The 14866-nt window shown below is 38.9% G+C and overlaps 1 protein-coding gene across 3 annotated transcripts in view; it reads left to right on the top strand.

The window, feature by feature from the left end:
• Window positions 1-2043: 2043 nt before the first annotated feature.
• Window positions 2044-14866, top strand: part of DISP1 (dispatched RND transporter family member 1) — a 209480-nt gene continuing 196657 nt past the window's right edge. The window contains exon 1 of one of the 3 annotated variants that reach the window (XM_007172041.2): window positions 2044-2109. The gene's annotated coding sequence lies outside the window, so the exon portion shown is untranslated. Of the gene's footprint in view, window positions 2110-2261; window positions 2432-14866 lie in introns of those variants that run through there. The other 2 variants (XM_007172040.2, XM_007172042.2) reach the window with 2 other exon arrangements.

Genomic DNA, 14866 nt, shown 5'->3' with positions numbered 1-14866 from the left:
TTGGATTATTTGGCTCAGGGGCTCTGGGAGCAGATTATCTTAAGCAAGATTACTTTGGTTGCAAGTAGCAGAAATCTTCTTTGGCTAGTCAGGCAAAAAAAAAAAAAAAAAGTTTTGGAAGTACACAGGGATATCTCCTGTAATCAAAGAAAACAGGGCAGGTCCTGGGTCCTTCATAATGGGTGTTAACAGATCTTTTCTTTAGGGCACTGCCATTTATGTGACTCAGCTCTAATGGCCATCTTCTCTCTGTGTTTCCCTATGCAGTGTTTAAAATTCCCTGAGGGAAGAGTCTAAATGCCCTAGTTTAGGATGTGTTCATATCTGGATTAATCTGTTTACAGGGGACATGATAGTGTGACCAGTTTTCCCAGGACTATTCCAGTTTAAGCACCAAAAGTTCAGCGTCCTGGGATGCCCCTCAATCCTGGGCAAACCCTAGAACATGATCACTTGTGCATAAATATATGGCCCTTTAAGGGATTGGCCTGTGTATTGGGGCCATTCCTACAAAAAGAGGAATTGTGGTGAGCTACAGGGAAACATCTCATAGAGTGTCTATTATATTTTATTTCTTGGTGGCCCAGCAAACACACACACACACACACACACACACCCTCACCCACACAAACCCCACATACTTCACACCACACATACATACTCTCTTCTTCCCTTTCTTTCAGAGACACACCTCTCTACTATATGATTCGGTTATTTCACTTACCATCACAAATGGACTGCTAACCTTCCCAAAGGGAGAACACTCAAAGCTGTGTCTTTCTACTCCATCCAGAGGTGATACTGTGCCCTCTAAGTACAGACTTTCTACATGATGTCCAGTCTTCCTTTTATTTTACCATAATCCTATCTCCATATATGGCAATATAGTTTGTTGCTGGCAAAAGGAAAAGAATTGGAAGAAACTGATATGCCATTTCTTTTTAAAGAGGAAAAATGGGCTCAGTGTGCAAGAGGGTATTTATTAAACAGTAGTGGCAAGCAAGGAAATAGAGGCAACGGCTCTCATTACTGTAGCTGGTAATGAACTTTCTTCCTCCTTGGCCCATTGATTCCATGGTTCCCTAAGGCTTCAGCTGGCAACTCGGTTGGGGTGATTTGCCCAATGGGCAACCCCAGGGGTCTGAGCCCTGGTGGTCCTGCCTTTATAGAGTTGTAATCATCCATTGTTTTTAACATCTGGATATGACAGTTTGAGAAAGCACCCTCACTGGTAAAATGTTCTCTCTGCGATGTTTCAAGTTCTTATTTTTCTTTGATGACTAGGTCAATCATCCTAGTCAACCCCATAACTCAGTATTTTGTCTATTCCCCTAGAGATATGCACTGATTCCCTGTTGCATGGAGTCTAAAGTCCAAATTTCTTAGCATAATACACAACAGTCTTCCTGATCTGGGCTTGCCTCCTCTCATTATGCTTCCTCCTGACTCTCTGATCGCAGATCTTGCTAAATTAACTGTACCCTCCTCCAGCTCCCTGATTAAACTAAGCTCTCTCTGGCATCCTTCTCCTCTGCATGCCCTCCCCCACCTTGTCTGACCTTTAACTCTTATTCATCATTCATTTCGGTCTCAACGGAGGAGCCATTATCTTTAGAGTCTTGGGTCTGTCCAGCTCCCTACACCACACGACTGCCTTCAGCACGGCCATAGTTCCTCTGATGCTTGATGGTTTCATTGCACTTGTTTGCCCATATATCTGTCCCTGTACTACCCTAAGCTTCCCGAGGAACAGGTCGCTGTTTGATTTATTCTCTGCCTAGTTCATTGCCGTTAGTGCCTCCCTCCCTCCCTAAGATAGGAGCTTTCGTCTGTTTACAGCCTACTTGTTTAATGAGTGATATATAGCAGGTGATAAAAATTTGGATTAAGGAATGAAGCAATACTGCCTTGCGGTGTGATTAACCTCTGTTTATATTTTTGTCAACTTTCAACTAGATTGTGAGGGCAGGGGTCAGTGTCTGAGTCATCTTGCTCCTCCCGGTGCGTGAACAGAGGAGACCCTTGATCAACCGACTGCAGGTCGGTTGGCTGATCCGCTGGAAGGAGAAGCAGCAGGGAGAAAGATTTTTGGCGCCTCGGTCCTTCAGGGTAAGCCCTTCTGCTCCCGGCCCAGTGCCTGCGACCCCCTCTCTCCTCCGCGCGTCCTCTCTGCGAGCTAGTGAGACCCCGCTGCCGCGGCAGGCAGAAAGCTCGCGGGGCGGGACTTCCGGTCCCGCTCGCGAATGCCTTCCGGCGCGAGGCGGAAGCCCGGCTCCGGGTCCGGATCGGAGCCGGAGAGTCCCAGGCACTTGTCTCCTCAGTGGATTCCTCTCCGCCCCGCTGCCGCCCCGCGCCGCGGGACGGGGGAGACCGGGTAGGGACGGGAGAGTCGGGACACCTCGCGCGGGCAGAGGGAGAACCGGGACCCCAGGTTTGAGGGAGGGGACCAGGATTGGGGGTCGGGGGACGGGGGCAGCCCTGAGGGCAGCCGTGAGGGGCTGAGGAGGGAGGCACCGGGGACCCTGAGGCCGAAGAGGCCCTGAGAAGGGGAGGAGGGTGGCGGGTGACACTGGGCAGGAGGCATGTCGGAGGAGAGCAGTCCCACTTGGGGGAGTGTCCCGGCACTTGGCAGATTGTGAGGGTGGCACGAGTTGGCAGAGGTTGGCTTCCAGGGGAGGTTGGAGAGGAGGGAGGCAGTCCTTCTCTGAGGGTCGTAGATGAGAAGGACGTCTTGACCTAACGGGTCAGAAAGATGACCAGCCACCTACTGGATGCTGAACTCGTATTGCCTCCTTTGCAATTAATGCTGGCTTTCTGATGTGCCTTTTTTCTTTTTTAAACCTGTGTGGGTTTCGGGGAAGAATTTACATTCCCAGGGAAAACTTGAACTCTTCCTCACCAAGGTCCAACTTATGCTGCATTTCTTTGTCAAACAGATAGTGCTTTAAAGTTGTCTTCATACCAGCAAGCCAACCAAAGTTTTCCTTTTGGAATCTTCTCTACCTTGCGGAGTTTAGGTTATTTGCTTTGTCATGGAATGAACTTGTAAATGCGTTTGGAATTACAGTGATAATTACATGGAAAGCCAGTGCCGTCACGTTTGCAGTTACTATTCATTGTTTTTCTGCCTAACTTTCTAATATATTTTTACTAAAAGTTATCCTATTGTATTTAGTTTTTGAGTTTAACCGGTAAAGGCAATTTTAGATTAGGGTGCAGCCAATTACTAGCAATTCCTGTGGATTTACTGTTACTTTTTATGTCTGCTACAAAGAAAACATACATATTTGCCATTGGTAGATTGTTAAAAAATATTGATAACCCAAGCTCTGTTGTTATATACACATTAGCATATTTAGTTTTCCTTATTGGCCATCGTGTACTATGTGGGCTTGCTTTTATCATTACCAGAGGTTAGTATTAATTTTAGTTATTGTCTACATTTTATTCATGTTTTATTGACTTGCAGTTAATATGTACTTCCTAATCTACGTCATAGAGTATCTCACTTCCGCATAATTACAAAGACTGTTTTAGCTTTAGATAGATGGCAAATTTGTATTTTTGTCACAAATGGGGTGAGGTACCTAGGGAGAGCCCTAACATTGTCATTGGTTGACGGTGATATCTGATGGTTGAATCTTTTGCTTGTTTCAAGTGTTTCATATTTCAAGTGTTAACATTTTTTACTTTTAAAACTACTGTATTGGTACAGGTATCTTTTAGATCTGATTTGGTGGTCTGTCTTGCTCTAATTCAAGTAAACCAGAACAGTTTATGTTTCTTGATGGCTTGGTGTCTTGCTAGCTTGTAAACTCTTTTTTCCCCCAGCTTTAATGAGACATAATTGACAAATCAAAATTGCATATATTTAAGGTGTACAACGTGATGATTGGATATACACATATATTGTGAAATTATTACCACAATCAAGCTAATTAACAAACCATCACTTCACGTAGTTACTAATTTCTCTCTTTTTGTGGTGAGAACACTTAAGATTTACTGTCTTAACAAATTTAAAATATACAACATAGTATTATTAACTATAGCTTATAAACTCTTGATGGCCTTGAAAATTTAGCTTGAGTAAGATAGATAATTTGCTTATGTTTAGGGGCACAGCTGATACTTAAAAGTGGAAAGCATCGCCTAAACATAAACAATGCTGTAACAGGGAAGTGAGCAAATTGAATAGTTTTTCAAATTAGAAAGTGAAAAGATGACACTGACCTTTAAAGTTTTTGAATTAACTGCTATGTAGATTTCTATATGTCTTAATCTTATTTCTTAAAAGTAGACAATACTGTTTTTCTGAAAGGTTGATCTGATTTTTCTATATAATCTTGATTTAAAAATGTGTTCTTCCCCCTTTTCCCTTGGTTTTGGGAGAAAGCTTGTAGGCCATTAGATGTTAGTTCATAGGAGAGGTTGTGATCATTGTTGAAACACAAGAGCCCTGCCTTCTGTGGCAAGTTTCTAATTATATATCTGAGTAGTATGTTTGAAATTTGATTGCCTTGTGTTCTGGATAATCTTTGGAATTTTTGTTATTTGTTCTAATTGTTGAGTAAATTTCTTAGCCTTCTCTAGATAAATTCTGTTTGTTCTGTAGGATTACTCTGTGTTATTCTGTAGGATTTAGATGTGTTTAACAGTTTAACCAATAGTGGCATTTTTTTTATCAGGGTGCAGCAAATTACTAGTTATTCTTATGGATTTACTATTTCTTTTTATTTCTGCTGCAGTGGAATGTGCATCTGTGTATTGGAAGAACGATTAAAACAGCTGCAGTCAAAAGTGTCTTCATATACACATACTAGCACATTTTGTTTTCATTAATAACCCATTTGTAATATGTGAAGTAACTTGCTATATTGAGTTTTTTGGTTCTGTACTCTCTGATTATCAATTTTATTGTTATCTAGTCCATTTTCAGTTATCTGCATACCCTAGTGAGAAAGGCATTCCCTGCCTTTTGATAGAATCAGGAGGATTTGTTACAGCTGAGGAATACAGCTGGACAGGGAGATACCCAGCAGAGTGTTGTTGATCTGCTGATTTACCATCCAGCTGCTGCACTGCCTTTGATGCAAGATGGCCCTCAACAAGATTGGCCGAGACATAGTCGATCCCTTCTTTTAGTATCTCTTTTTGTCCTTTTTCTTTCACCGAGTTAGACCTTTTTTCTCATAGTGTCTAGGATGACCTGGCCCTCAAAGTGTGACGCAGGGCGATCAGAGCAGCCATAAAGGACTGCAGTTATGTTAGTAGAGCCTTGTCTGTTCTGCTGAGTCTGATCCCATAAATCTTGGCAAATTTTCCAGCCTCCAGGCATTAAGTTATGACTGTGAACCATTTGTTTACATTATTGTCGTTTGAAAAATAGTTTTAATACTAAATCATAATTGATCTGGATTATATAAATGGACTCTACTTAGTTTTGTTTTGAGTGAGGCATCACATTAAATTATATATGAGCTTTTCTATTAAAGTGATAATGATATACCTCACAATTACAAATACTGTAGAAAATACACTGATTGCCTTTAGTCTTTGTTGTTATTATTAGTTTTTGTTTTGTTTTTAATTTGAGATCCTGAGGAAAAGAAAAACTGTTGGAAAGAAGATTTTGGCAGAGATTGGGAAGGCTGACCATTACTGGTGACATATTAAGGGGTGATGTTTGGAGCTGTCTGCAATGGTTGGAAGGAGTGTCTCAACACTAAGGTTGTTTCTAATTGCCAGTGCCTGGTGATAATAAAAGGCAGAAAGACTTTTAGTTGCTTTTATTATTGTTTTAAAATACCCTACAGACAATGTGCTCCCTCTTTGCCTGCAGCTGGCAGGGAAAGAAATCCCTCCCACCTCTCCCACCTCCTTGAGAATGACCTGGCAGAGGCTGGGAAGTCAAAGTTTATACGGTTATTAGGAGTCTTGGCGAGGTTTGAGGGAAGGGTTGAAATGTGAATAAAAAACAAATACTGAAGTTTATTTTCAAAATTGAGAGGATGAAGGCATGGAGATTGATGAGAACATTGTAGATGTGAGAAAACCAACCACTGTATATGAGTGAACGTGTCTTAATTACAGCAGAGGAGGGAGGGCAGGCCCTAGGAAGTGATACATAATCAAGTTCTAGACTTTCCCACAAGAACTAGTAAGATAAGAAGTATCATTCAACTCCTAATATTTTAAACCTAAATGATGACTATTTCACAGTAATTGAATAAAGTTGCAAAAATCAAAATAGTACAGGGAATCACCTGTATACCCTTTATTCAGATTCACCTATTTTTAACATTTTATCTCATTTGCTTTATCACTTAAGAATAAGAGCACTTCTTTTTTTTTTAACATCTTTATTGGAGTATAATTGCTTTACAATGGTGTGTTAGTTTCTGCTTTATAACAAAGTGAATCAGCTATACATATACATATACATATATCCCCATATCTCCTCCCTCTTGCATCTCCCTCCCACCCTCCCTATCCCACCTCTCTAGGTGGTCACAAAGCACTGAGCTGATCTCCCTGTGCTATGTAGCTGCTTCCCACTAGCTATCTGTTTTACATTTGGTAGTGTACATATGTCCATGCTACTCTCTCACTTCGTCCCAGCTTACCCTTCCCCCTCCCTGTGTCCTCAAGTCCATTCTCTACATCTGTGTCTTTATTCCTGTCCTGCCCCTAGGTTCTTCAGAACCTTTTTTTTTTTTTTTTAGATTCCGTATATATGTGTTAGCATACGATATTTGTTTTTCTCTTTCTGACTTACTTCACTCTGTATGACAGACTCTAGGTCCATCCACCTCACTACAAATAACTCAATTTCGTTTCTTTTTATGGCTGAGTAATATTCCATTGTATATATGTGCCACATCTTCTTTATCCATTCATCTGTCGATGGACACTTAGGTAGGTTGCTTCCATGTCCTGGCTATTATAAATAGAGCTGCAGTGAACATTGTGGTACATGACTAATAAGAGCACTTTTGATTAAAGTAGAAAGCTCATATAAAATATACTCCCAAGTTCAACTGCTAACTTTATTTCTTTTCCTAATAAACAGTTATTTATTGGTTCTAATTCTCTGAGTTCTAGTGCTCGAAAGGACCTTGGGAGATAATCTGATTTGACTCCCTTAAGGCTAGTAAATGTTGACCAATCCAGGACAGGTTGGTTTTGAATTCTAAACATCCATAGCCTCTTCCAGGGTCTTATCATCTTGACAGGTAGGATTCCTTTGTCTTTTTGTTGCTTTGTGGCTTAAACATTTTCATTTGATGAAAACAAGCATGTAAAATGTTATTCCCTGGACCTAACTGATATCTCCCTTGCACTCAGTTAAATCCACCTCTTCTCGTTCTGAATCTTGTTTCTTCTTCCTGTAGAAAACAACTGAACAACATCCTTTTTAAGAACACACAACCTATTCTATAATAAATACCTTTTACCTTTCCTTGGTAAGACTTTTTTCCTTGAGGGTTTCTACCTAAAACATGCTTTCTATCTCTTTAGTCAAGTTACAAGGCTTTATCTTGGTTGATCTATTAGGATTCTAGGTTTTTCATATCCTTTTTTTATTTTGAATTTTATTTTATTATTATTTTTTTATATAGCAGGTTCTTATTAGTTATCTGTTTTATACAAATTAGTGTGTATATGTCAATCCCAATCTCCCAATTCATCCCCCCCCACCACTTTCCCCCCTTGGTGTCCATACGTTTGTTCTCTACAGCTGTGTCTCTATTTCTGCCTTGCAAACTGCTTCATCTGTACCATTTTTCTAGATTCCACATATATGCGTTAATATATGATATTTGATTTTCTATTCTGACTTACTTCCCTCTGTATGACAGTCTCTAGGTCCATACACATCTCTGCAAATGACTCAATTTAGTTCCTTTTTGTGGTGGAGTAATATTCCTTTATATATATGTACCACATCATCTTTATCCATTCATCTGTCTGTGGACATTTAGGTTGCTTCCATGACCTGGCTATTGTCAGTAGTGCCACAATGAACACTGGGGTGCATGTGTCTTTTTGAATTATGGTTTTCTCTGGGTATATGCCCAGTAGTGGGATTGTTGGGTCATATGGTAGTTCTATTTTTAGTTTTTTAAGGAAACTCTGTATTGTTCTCCATAGTGGCTGTATCAATTTACATTCCCACCAACAGTGCAAGAGGGTTCCCTTTTCTCCACATCCTCTCCAGCATTTGTTGTTTGTAGATTTTCTGATAATGCCCATTCTAACCAGTGTGAGGTGATGCCTCATTGTAGTTTTGATTTGCATTTCTGTAATAATTAGTGATGTTGAGCAACTTTTCATGTGCCTCTTGGCCATCTGTATGTCTTCTTTGGAGAAGTGTCTATTTAGGTCTTCTGCCCATTTTTTGATTGGGTTTTTTTTTTTTTATATTGAGCTGCATGAACTGTTTATATATTTTGGAGATTAATCTTTTGTCCGTTGATTCGTTTGCAAATATTTTCTCCCATTCTGAGAGTTGTCTTTTTGTCTTGTTTATAGTTTATAGAAAGTTGTTAAACTTTCTTTTAAGTTTCATGAGGTCACATTAGTTTATTTTTGTTTTTATTTCCATTACTCTAGAAGGTGGGTCAAAAAAGATCTTGCTGTGATTTATGTCAAAGAGTGTTCTTCCTATGTTTTCCTCTAAGAGTTTTATAGTGTCCAGTCTTACATTTAGGTCTTTATTCTATTTTGAGTTTATTTTTGTGTATGGTGTTAGGGAGTGTTCTAATTTCATTCTTTTACATGTAGCTGTCCAGTTTTCCCAGCACCACTTATTGAAGAGGCTGTCTTTTCTCCATTATATATCCTTGCCTCCTTTGTCATAGATTAGTTGACCATAGGTGCGTGGGTTTATCTCTGGGCTTTCTATCCTGGTCCATTGATCTATATTTCTGTTTTTGTGCCAGTACCATGTTGTCTTGATTACTGTAGCTTTGTAGTATAGTCTGAAGTCAAGGAGTCTGATTCCTCCAGCTCCATTTTTTTCCCTCAAGATTGCTTTGGCTATTCTGGGTCTTTTGTGTCTCCATACAAATTTTACGATTTTTTTGTTCTAGTTCTGTAAAAAATGCCGTTGGTAATTTGATAGGGATTGCGTTGAATCTGTAGATTGCTTTAGGTAGTATAGTCATTTTCACAAGATTGAGTCTTCCAATCCAAGAACATGGTATATCTCTCCATCCATTTGTTTCATCTTTGATTTCTTTCATCAGTGTCTTATAGTTTTCTGAGTACAGGTCTTTTACCTCCTTAGGTAGGTTTATTCCTAGGTATTTTATTCTTTTTGTTACAATGGTGAATGGGATTGTTTCTTTAATTTCTCTTTCTGATCTTTCGTTGTTAGTGTAGAGGAATGCTAGAGATTTCTGTGCATTAATTTTGTATCCTGCAACTTTACCAAATTCATTGATTAGCTCTAGTAGTTTTCTGGTGGCATCTTTAGGATTCTCTATGTATAGTATCATGTCATCTGCAAACACTGAGAGTTTTACTTCTTCTTTTTCAATTTGTATTCCTTTTATTTCTTTTTCTTCTCTGATTGCCATGGCTAGGACTTTCAAAACTATGTAGAGTAATAGTGGCGAGAGTGGACCTCCTTGTCTTGTTCCTGATCTTAGAGGAAATGCTTTCTGTTTTTCACGATTGAGAATGATGCTTGCTGTGGGTTTGTTGTATATGGCCTTTATTATGTTGAGGTAGGTTCCCTCTCTGCCCGCTTTCTGGAGAGTTTTTATCATAAATGGGTGTTGAATTTTGTCAAAAGCTTTTTCTGCATCTATTGAGATGATCATATGGTTTTTATTCTTCAGTTTGTTAATATGGTGTATCACATTGATTGATCTGCGTATATTGAAGAATCCTTGCATCCCTGGGATAAATCCCACTTGATCATGGTGTATGATCCTTTTAATGTGTTGTTGGATTCTGTTTGCTAGTGTTTTGTTTCATATCCTTTTTAAAGTGTGGTGAACAGAGCTTAGAAGACTCTGATCAATGTAGAATAATAACAATGATAATTTATGTATAAATTATTTAGTCAGTGCTTTTCTTATACAGTCATCTGATCCTTAGGGCAGGACAGGTGGTATCCCTATTTCTGAGGTGGAAAAACCTGAACTACAGAAGGGTTCAGTGACTTGCCCTACATCCTACAGAGCTAGGCTGGGTTGGAACTGGGATGCAACCTCAGTCTTCTAAACCTAAATCCATTGCCCTTTTCCACTGCATCTCACTTTGAGTTCCTTATGTACCATGTATTTTTAAAGGTACCTTAGAATCACTTTGGCCCTCTCAATTCTTCTCCTCTTTTACCAGCATAACTTGCTATTAGGGAAATAAAGTGTTTGTTGACTCAACTTGTACTTTTTCTTCTGCCCTTAAAATGATATCATTGCGGAATTGGAGTGAACCTGTAGCAGTTCCTTAATCCAATCTTCTACCTGATTTGGGTACCCTCATAATACTTCTTATCCCAGAGGACTTTAGGCCCTTGCCTGAATACATAGAGAAACAAGGTGTTCACTTCCTTTTTATACAACCTTGGTTTGTTGTTGGGTGGCTCAAGTTATAAGGTTATTCTTTTATTTATAACAGATCCAAATTACCTGTTACGTTTTTTTTATCCATTGGTTTTAGTTATATCAGCCAGAGAAACGTAGAAGATCTATTTTTTCTTTTCTATTTAAAATTTTGTCACATATTTAAAAAACTGTCTCATATTATCTCTTCTTCAGGTTAAATAATGCCAATACCTAGATCTCTCACTATCCTGATTGTCTTATTCTGGATGCTCTAGGTTGTCAGTATTGTGAAAATATGGCTTCTATAATTGTCTGCACTATTTTAGATGTCTGATCAAGGCAGCAAATAATGGGACTATTACTTCCTGTAAGATGGACACCATACTCTTTCTATTACTGCATATTCAATATTATTGAAGTCCAAAATTGCATTAATATTTAAGCAGACATATCTTGCTCTTATAGTAAGCATTTGGTAAGCCAAAGCTCCCCAGATTTTTGCAGGAACTCTCTGTTAGTCTGGTCCCTGTACTTGTATGGCTGATTTTTAAATTGAAATATATGACCTTACACCTACTCTCTATTAAATTTTTCCTGCCTGTGTTTCAGCAGTCTAGCATTTTAGCCTGTAGAGATGTATTTTGGTCTTAATATTCTTATTTGCTTCTTAGCCATCCTTTTCAGCTGTGTCTTCTTCACTTATAATACTTATCCCTTAAAGCTTGTGTTGAGTTGGGGCTGGCTTTGGGCTGATTATAGCTAAATAGCTAATGTGCCTTGTAGGGTTTAGAAGCAGATCATTTGTGGATAATTTTATACAAAGTTTTCTGCAGAGAAGTGTGACAAGTGCTAGTTCTCTGGACCTGGTTGCCTTATTCCCTGGGAGACCCAAGAGTTACTTATAGGCCATTTCAAAGCCTTTATTTTATTTATTTATTTAGCTCCCTACCACTCACTTTTACATGCATGTCTCTGAAGAATAGAAAAAATAAATCATTAGAATTATGTTCCAATATACCTGTCTCTCTTAGCTCTTAAAACTAAATGTCACCACTTAACCTAGAATAGTTGAAAACTTGATTTAAAGAAAGTTTCTGGGACCTGACCTTGCTTATGTTTATGGTTTTGCTTCGGAGTTTAGTCTTTGAACTATATATGGACTCTTATTGACACTCTAAAGAATTAAAAACTGCCATGAAGTATAAAAAGGTTTTAAAAAAAGACTTATAGAGGGAAACAGTAATTAGTATTCTTGGAAGCTAGGTTTACCAATGGCTATATATATATATATATGTGTGTGTGTGTGTGTGTGTGTGTATATATATATAACATATATATATATAAAATAGATAGACTTATGTGGAGATTATTTCCACTTTTAGTCAATGTCAAACCTTTAAATTTTAAACTAGTAGTCTCTTATATAGACAGTGCAGATATTGAACATTTCTGCCCTCTTGGAAAATGGACTCTCTCAGAGTAGGAGCTTTGTGTCTGTTGCTCAAGGGCAGTTGCCTCAGTGATGACTGGGTTCTTTCATTGACTCTATTAATCACTGCCAGTTCTCTTCACAATTGGGTAGAAGTAATCACAGTGACAGCTCCAGTGTGCTGGAGGACTTAGAGGTCCTAAGCACTTGGCTTTCACAGTCATTTCTTGTATATTTTATACAGAAGGGAAAAGGAGATATGGAAGCTGCACCTATATTGAGAGATCTAGTGTTTTTCTGTAAAAATGGCTTCAGATAGCCAGTAAAGTTGTGTTTGAACCCTTGAAGCACATTAGATTTGTTTCCAAATTTTGGGCAAGATTTGTGTCTGTGTTAGCGAAATTTGGTCAAAAAGGCTTCATTAGTTTAGATCAGTGGTTCTTAACCTGTCAGAGCCAACACTCTGTTTTTATAACAAATGTTTTATAGTCCCTCCTTTACTATCCTGAAATGAATTCATAGATAGATATACTGTAACTACTTGCAAACCTGACTGCAAAGAAATGAATATAATGTTCTAACTGTAATATAAAGGAGAAATAAAAATAAAGTCATTAAATATACTTTTTAATATGTATATGCTCTACACATACCAAGTGGTTAACTTTTCGTACCTGTGTCTAGAATTACTGTGATGGAAATCATTACAAATGCAGGCTTATTCAGATAAATTGTACTTACATACACTGAATTATATTGCTGTCACTGAGATGATTTTCCAAAATGGTGAATAACTCTTGGCAAAATTCAGAGAAAAGTTAAGTACAGTCTTACTTTGACTTTCAGAGCAGTTACATTTTGGGAGAACTTAGTGATTATTAAAAATGTGAAAAAGAGAATTCCTGTTTATGTGTTAAATGGAGTTACAGTCTAGGCTTAGATAATTTAAACAGGTTTTTCATCCACATCTATTTCTAGTGGGATACTAAAACATCATGGGAGATGCAGGATAATCCTCTGTTGTGCAGTACTGTCCCTAGTGTTGCAGGACATGTGGCATTCCTCAGTACACCAAGTGCCTTCAGTGTCCTCAGTCATTGTCACAACCAAGAAATATTTTCACAAACTTTCAAAACATGCCTTAGGGTTTAAAAGTAAACCATATTATTTTTCAGCTTTGTAAACTTAAAGGAAGCCAGTTTCTTTTCAGAGTGTGTGTGTAGAACTATCCTTTTAGATTGGGGATAACAAATAATGTTTTAACATCACGATTCTGATTCATTGGAGATGGTTGTCTTGAGCGTTGTGTTAAAAATTCTGAGGCAAAGGCCAGCGTCGCTAGGAAAGAGTATTGTGATTGATTAGTCATGTCTGCCATAGGTTGAAGGGGGAATGGCTGCATGGGACAGTTGCCACATATCCCACCTCAGTATAGCTCAATATATCTTAACCCATTGGGTACCAGTACCCCTACCCCATGGGATTTGGGAATATGTGGGGAAAGTTTTGGTTGTCATAGTGATAGGTGTATAGTTGTGTAGGTAGCATTTACTCTTCAGGAACCAGGAATGCTAAATGACCCACAGTGCTCTGGTTAGTTCCACACTGTGGGAAAATATCCCATCCTTGAAGTCCCTCATTGAGGAATAACCAATCTAGCTTGGAAAACAGTCTGTTTATGGAAACTGTTCTGAGCCAGATGGTCACTGGCACTGGATATAGAGGTGTTTTGGCATTGAATGGGAGTGTACCATATGACCTCCAGGGTCTTTTCCTGCTCCATGATTTCATGAGTCAGAGGTCAGCAAACTATGGCCTAGAGGCCAAAGCTGGTCTGTTTTAGTAAATAAAGTTTTATTGGAATATAGCCATACTCATTCATTTATGTACTGTCATTGGCTGCTTTGGGGCTACAATGGCAGAGTTGAGTAGTTGCCAAAGAGACCTTATGGCCTGCAAGGCCTAAATACTACTGACCCTTTACAGAAAAAGTTTGTAGGTACCTGGTATCAGTAATACATTTTTTTTTTTTTAAAGCATTTTTTTTTTTTATAGCTACTTTATTTATTTATTTATTTATTTTTGGCTGTGTTGGGTCTTCGGTTCGTGCGAGGGCTTTCTCTAGTTGCGGCAAGTGGGGGCCACTCTTCATCGCGGCGCGGGGACCGCTCTTCATCGCGGTGCGCGGGCCTTTCACTATCGCGGCCCCTCCCGTTGCGGGGCACAGGCTCCAGACGCGCAGGCTCAGCAATTGTGGCTCACGGGCCCAGCTGCTCCGTGGCATGTGGGATCTTCCCAGACCAGGGCTCGAACCCGTGTCCCCTGCATTAGCAGGCAGATTCTCAACCACTGCGCCACCAGGGAAGCCCAGTAATACTTTTTGAATGGAACCAGCATGTGAACTGATATAATTGAATACTAAATACATCATTCTTATGTCCTTAATAGTTTCTGTGTATGTTGTGATTCTAGAATATTTTTCTATGTCAGTGTAGCATGGAGAACTAACTAATTGATGGGTCAACAATAAAACTTAGAGTTGGAAAATTTCCAGCTTGATTTTGCAGATGTCACTCGATAAAGTAGAGCAAAGTCTACTACTTCTCTTTGTCTGGTTCCTTAATCTTTAAAGTTGGGCTGATAAGTGACTTTCTTCACAGTCATGTTATACTAACGGCTAGTTATGAAACACTTTGAAAGCCATGAAAATGAGAAAAAAAATGAATCTCAGAATCTTCTGAAATCAGTTTTGGAGTTTAAAAATTCAGTGTGGAAAACATCACTTTTCTTTTTCTCCCTATGTATTTTAATAAGGAAAAGCACAGTGAGATAATAGCGTCGCTAATTTGTTGGCACTGTGTAGGAAATACTAACTTAA

The sequence above is a fragment of the Balaenoptera acutorostrata genome, chromosome 1 (genome assembly GCF_949987535.1).
Source record: "Balaenoptera acutorostrata chromosome 1, mBalAcu1.1, whole genome shotgun sequence".
In the NCBI taxonomy this organism is placed as follows: Eukaryota; Metazoa; Chordata; class Mammalia; order Artiodactyla; family Balaenopteridae; genus Balaenoptera; species Balaenoptera acutorostrata.
This window is presented reverse-complemented; position numbering and strand designations above follow the sequence as displayed.